Source organism: Halichoerus grypus, chromosome 10 (genome assembly GCF_964656455.1).
Source record: "Halichoerus grypus chromosome 10, mHalGry1.hap1.1, whole genome shotgun sequence".
Taxonomy (NCBI): domain Eukaryota; kingdom Metazoa; phylum Chordata; class Mammalia; order Carnivora; family Phocidae; genus Halichoerus; species Halichoerus grypus.
This window is the reverse complement of record NC_135721.1, coordinates 61,928,059-61,934,606: the sequence shown is the minus strand read 5'-3', so window position 1 is coordinate 61,934,606 and position 6,548 is coordinate 61,928,059. Positions and strand designations below refer to the sequence as shown.

The 6,548-nt window shown below is 34.1% G+C and overlaps 1 long non-coding RNA gene across 1 annotated transcript; it reads right to left on the bottom strand.

Annotated features, from left to right (window-relative positions):
- Positions 1 to 353: 353 nt before the first annotated feature.
- Positions 354 to 6,331, bottom strand: LOC118551354 (uncharacterized). Its single transcript, XR_004925024.2, has 3 exons — positions 6,275 to 6,331; positions 3,391 to 3,594; positions 354 to 991 (listed from the first exon to the last, which is right to left on the bottom strand). It is a non-coding gene; the product is annotated as an uncharacterized LOC118551354 (long non-coding RNA).
- Between the last annotated feature and the right edge of the window lie 217 nt (positions 6,332 to 6,548).

The window sequence follows — 6,548 nt, the reverse complement described above, 5'->3', positions numbered from 1 at the left end:
ATATCTGCTGCCCACTTTTTGACTTGATTATTTGTTTTTTGGGTGTTGAGTTTGAGAAGTTCTTTATAGATCTTGGATACCAGCCCTTTATCTATAGTGTCATTTGCAAATATCTTCTCCCATTCTGTGGGTTGCCACTTTGTTTTGTTGACTGTTTCCTTTGCTGTGCAGAAGCTTTTTATCTTGATGAAGTCCCAAAAGTTCATTTTTGCTTTTGTTTCACTAGCTTTTGGAGATGTATCTTGAAAGAAATTGCTGTGGGTGATGTCAAAGAGGTTATTGCCTATGTTCTCCTCTAGGATTTTGATGGATTCCTGTCTCACATTGAGGTCTTTCATCCACTTTGAGTTTATCTTGTGAATGGTGTTAGAGAATGGCCGAGTTTCATTCTTCTGCATGTGGCTGTCCAATCTTCCCAGCACCATTTATTGAAGAGACTGTCTTTTTCCCATTGCATGTTTTTTCCTGCTTTGTCAAAGATTATTTGACCATAGAGTTGAGGGTCCATATCTGGGTTCTCTATTCTGTTCCATTGGTCTATATGTCTGTTTTTGTGCCAGTACCATGCTGTGTTGGTGATCATAGCTTTGTAATATAGCTTGAAATCAGGCAACGTATGCCCCCAGCTTTGTTTTTCTTTTTCAACATTTCCTTGGCGATTCGGGGCCTTTTCTGATTCCATACAAATTTTAGGATTGTTTGTTCCAACACTTTGAAAAATGTCATTGGAATTTTGATCAGGATGACATTGAAGGTATAGATTGCTCTGGGAGAATAAACATTGTTAAAATGTCTATGCTACCCATATTTGGTTTTTATTTGTTATGTTGTCCATGATTTTTCTCCTATCTCGTATCTTCCAGTTCACTAAGTTTCTTTTCCTGTGTATTTCATTTGCTGTTTAACCTTTTAATTTCAATTAGTAGATTTTTATTTTCTAGAATTTCCAGATGGCTAATTAAGATGATCCATTTTGAATAAAGGGACACCACTACAAACATAAAAAGATAATAAGGGAATATTATGAACAACTCTTCCCCATAAATTTGACAGCATAGATCAAATGGATAAATTATTTTAAAGATATAAACTGTCAAAGCTAACTCAAGAAAAACTAGACAAACTAAAAGCTAGAACATCTGTTAAAGATATTAAATTTGTAGTTACAAATCTCCTAACCAAGAAAACTCCATGCTCAGATGGCTCCACTGGCAGCTTCTACCAAATAACCAATGACTAAACAATATCAATTCTATACAAACCCTTCCATATTATGGAAGAAGAGAAAACATTTACTAACTGATTTTATGAGGCCAGCAAAGTCATGGAAATAGATGACAAGAAAATTGTCAATGTTCTTGTGAACAGAGACACAAATATCCTCAACAAAAGACTACCAAATTAAATTTAGCAATATACAGAAAGGACAATACATCATGACCAAGTAAAACTTATCCCAAGAGTTTAAGGTTGGGTAAACATTTGTAAATGAATCAGTGTAATTCACCATAGTAATAGACTAAAACATGAAAAAAAAAAGATATTAACATCTCAATAGATGTAAGAAAAGAAATGTATTAAAATTCAATTCAAATGTGATTGATTCAACAAACAAGCAAGCAAAAAGCTCTCACCAAACTCAGAGTTCAAGGGAATTTCCTTATTTCCTTAATCTGGTGGAGGACGTTTATAAAAAATCAACTAACATGGTATGTACTAGTGAATGATTTGCCCCAAGATCAAAAATAAAGTAAAGAGGCTCCACCTTCATTCTTCCTATTCAAAATCATGCTGAAAGGTCCTAGCTGTCATTACAAATTGCTGGTAGGATACAGAACAACTAGAATCCCTCATACATTACTAGTGGAAATGCAAATTGTTAACAGCCTCTTCCAAAGGTGTTTGGAAGTTTCTTATAAAGTGCACTAAGTATACTTCTAACTCCTAGGTATTTATCTGAGAGAAATGGCAATTTATGTTCACACCAAAACCTACATGCAAATGTTTATAGTATCTCTATTCATAATTGCTAAAACTGGAGAACAGACAAAAAAATAATGTGGCAACTCCATACAATGGAATAATATTCAGTAATAAAAAAGAATGAACTCCTCATCCATGTAACAACATGGATGAATCTCAGATACATGATGCTAAGGGAAAGAAGCTACATTCAAAAGGCTATGTATACTATATAACTTCATTTACATGACATTCTGGAAAAGCCAAAACTACTGGGACAGAAAACAGATCAATTGCTTTTAGGGTCTGGGGCTGGAAGGATGAGTTGGCTACAAAGGGGGCATGGGAAATATTTGGGGCTTATTTTATAAATAACCCCAGTGTGCATGTATATATATATGTATATATAGTCAAGATATAAAATATATTATAATATATTATAATACATTATATATAATATAATACATATACAGTTATATAATACATATATAATTATAATACATTATAATATATTTTATATCTCAATTATAGTGATAGTGGTTATACAACTGTGTATATTTGCCAAATCTTGAGAACTGTGTACCAAAAAGGGTGAATTTTACTGTACATAAATTATAATTTCATTTTAAAAAATTTAAAAATACTCTTCTTTTATAGATTCTTATTCAAGCTTTATGTTTTTCTCTTCTTTCTGTTATCTCTTTTACATTTTTGGCATACTTACATTAAAACCTCTTCATATTGTTTATGATTTCTACTTCTTGAGATATTTTATCTTCAGCAATTGTTCAGTGTTTTTTGTAATGATTTTACCTATGGTTCTACCACCTACTGTAGTCAGTGTGAATTTGGACTCCATAGTTCTTCAAAGTGCAGATTGGGGTTATGTACACTAGCTCTTGACTTTTCCCACCCAAGGCACTAGAAAATGCCAGTTTCTTATTGCTTCCAAGCTAGCAGACAGTTTTTGTTTCCTATTTCCAGTTTCCTGAACACAGCATCCCCTTCATAGCTCAGTTTCTGTACTCCAACTGCATGGATCCAATTCCTCATCACTCGTCCACATAGATATTAAACCCAGGCATCAATGTCTGGAGATGCCCTGTGAGACATTCAACTTCAGTATCAGCTCACCATTCTGCCTGACTTCAGTCTTTGTTTCTGGTAACTAAGCTTCCCATTTCCTGGATTCACATTCAAATACATGTTTAAATTATTTTATTTCTTTCTAACATCCTCTGTCCTTGGCTCCAGAAAGTGACTGGTGGCATTTCACATCAGCTAAGCCTGCCATCTTGACTGAAAGTTTCATGGCAATATTTCCTAACATACAATTCTAACATTATTTGGTTTTGTTCACACGCAAAAAGTGAGTTGGAACATTGGGTTGATTGGGCATTTTAAAAAGGAAATTTATATTTTAATTACCTGTTATTTGGCATCAATTTTCTCCTAAATACTTCATGTTTTACTGGAAGTTTTGTTGTTGTTGTTTCCATAGTGCCTGTATGTTACTTTTAATGCATCAGTAATCCATTCAGGTAGATGCATGCTTAAGCCAATAAGTGCCACCGATTTAATCCACAAACAACTAAGACTTCTTTGTAATGCAGCCTCGGAGTTCAAGAAAACCTGAAAGTTGAGATGTATTAAGTATCCACATAATAAATGCATTCTTACTATTTTTTTCAGAGAATTCAGATTTGTAAATAAAATTTCCAATTTTAAGTAGAAAAGTTTAAAATAATGTTTACCTCCTGTTTGTGTTACTGCTTTAAGAAAAATATATTTCCAAAATAATTTATAAAGCTGCCAAAGGATAGATAAGTTAATAATACTGTATAATAGATCACTAGATTTAGAACATCTAACTGGAAAAGCTGAAAATGAGAAGTTTAAAGTTCAAGGAGGTCTGAAATCTAACAAGCTTAATCAAAGGAAAAGATGTGAAATGTTCACAAAAAGGAGTCTGCAAAGCCACACACACAGAAAGACTCTGCCAGTGTGGGAAAAGAATGGCAACTTTTTCCTATTAAGAAAAAATAAAAATAGGTCACATTGTTGACCTTGGCCATCCTCTGGCATAGTCATGTCACAGTCATAACACAGAACATAACATAAATGGCCAAGGGGCTCTCAACATGTGAGGACAATTTCTGAAAAGGGGGTAGGAAATCAATTCATACTAATTTTAACTCCCTCTTGTTTCTGCAAAGGCTCGTCTTGATTTCTTGGTGAACTTTAACACTCTTAGTCTCCTTGACACAGTTCAGTTTTCATACAGTTCCCCTTAGACTACAAAAGAGATCACTGGACCATAGACAGTGCAACAGATAAACATGACCTATCTTGTACTAAAAATGAGTATGTCATACTGAGCTGAAAGAAAAGAATTATACAGGGTAAATATGGTCCAGATGGTAAGATCAGATTATAAGCAGAAATACATTAAAATTTGCCTCTCAAAATGGCATAGCAACTTCTTATACTTATCATCAAAAACATCCCCAAGTCTAAAAGTAAACATCACTCCCATATTACCGTGTAGTGTTGCACAATAGTTCACAAATCACCCAACCACTCAGTCAATCAAAGAAAAAGCATCCATTGAAAATAAACTTTTACCCAAATTTTACTGAACACCACTGGGAAGATGAGAAGTACAGGAATATCTTGTATTTCAATAATATCTTAATATTTAAAAAATACCGTGATTGCTGTTAGCATGGGAAAAAACACAGTATCTAATAGATTCCTCTCATTTTCTCATTATAACACACACACACACACACACGTGCGTGTGCGCACACACACACACACACACACACACGCACACACACCCCAGATTAAACAAAGGGGAGGTAGAGAACATGAACCCTGTTAAGTCACAAAGAGGGAAGAGTTGGGAAGGGGAATGTGAGGAATTTCTCTATCCATAGGGATGGATGGAAAAAAATAACATCCTTGAATATCCCAAAATCCACCTCCTAAAACAGAATGGCATGTATCATTAAAATAAAAGACTTTGACCTACTTCCTAGTCTCTGATGAAGATACAGAACCTGTATTTACCAATAAACCAGTGAACATGCTTCAACTATAAGAGGCATACCTCTCAGGTCAGTAAATTTCATCAGTACCCCTGTTTACACATCCATTTATGCACTAAAGTTTTTGATATTCACTATGGTTCTATATCTTGATTGTAGTGGTAATTACATGATTACGTGCATCTGCCAAACATAGAACTAAACTTTTTTAGAAGAGTGTATTTCACTGTATGTAAATTATATGTCAGCAAAAAAAAAAAAAAAAAGAGTTAAAATATATACAATATGATAAGAAGTGATGGAAGGTGGAGGCACTGTTGTGTAGAATCTGGATATAGCTACGTGAGGAAGAGCATTGCAAATAAGTATTACAACAGAGTAATGCTGACAGGCTAACAAAGTCTATGGGAGGTAGGCTTAATTCATCCTATAGCATTTACAAAAGTAGAGTAGTCCAAAGAATGTTCATAGACATATAAAAAAGCATGTTTCTTGAAAATAAGTTTAACAAATACTGGCTTTAAAAAGAATGATTAACAAGCTTCTTTGCTATAGGACTTCTCCAGGTGCTTCATAGTGCATTTCCAAGAGGAGAAAGCAGCACATTGTATTTCCTAAAATTATTTGACCATTGAACACCTTTCTCCAGACACATACAAAATGGCAAACAAATGGCAACCAGAGATTAATTTGACCCTCCAGAATAGTTAGAAGCCCTGAAATTAAAATGAGAAGAAAATACCACACGAAACAAAGATTGGACTGGAGACCATAAATCTTGACTTTCAAATCATGGACAGATCTAGGTGCAAATTTTCTCATGGCTAAAATATACAGTTAAGAGAACTAAATATACAGACATGTATAGATGTGCACTGCCTGTCTAGTTGTTCCTGAATTCAAGGACATATAAACAAATATATATATATATATAATATCCCCAAAATACTTGAGTCACAAGAGAAAAGCACAATTCTCTAAAAACTTGGAATAAAAGCATAACTAAAATTTCCTCCTACACAAAACATAAGAATACTGTGTAAAACATTTATTTGGTGTACCAAAAAAAAAAAAAAAAATCTAAGAAGATGAGTTCTATAAAGCAGAAGCAGGGAGTCATGAGAAGGCAATATTCTGAGGTGAAATTGGACAAGAAAACGAAGCTGGTAAATTCTTTACAAAATTGACAAATAATCAAATAACTTTTAAAAGTAACAACAGAATAAAAATGAATAATTGCATCAGGAGAAAACAAAACTGACCTTAGAGAAAGCCAAATCAGTAACACGAGGACAAACCCAACTGGCTCTTTCCATGTTAGAAGAAACAGAAAATGAGAATACAATCCAAACATATTGGCAGAGCTTCCAAAACTCGTCACAATCTGGCCCCTGCCTAACTCTTCTGACTCATTTTACCACCATCTCAACCCTTCCACTTAACACATCCCACACTTCAGCCTTAAATAATTACTTACAACTCCCTGAATATGATGCTACGCTTTCATTACCCTAATTTAAGAGCATCAACTGTGGA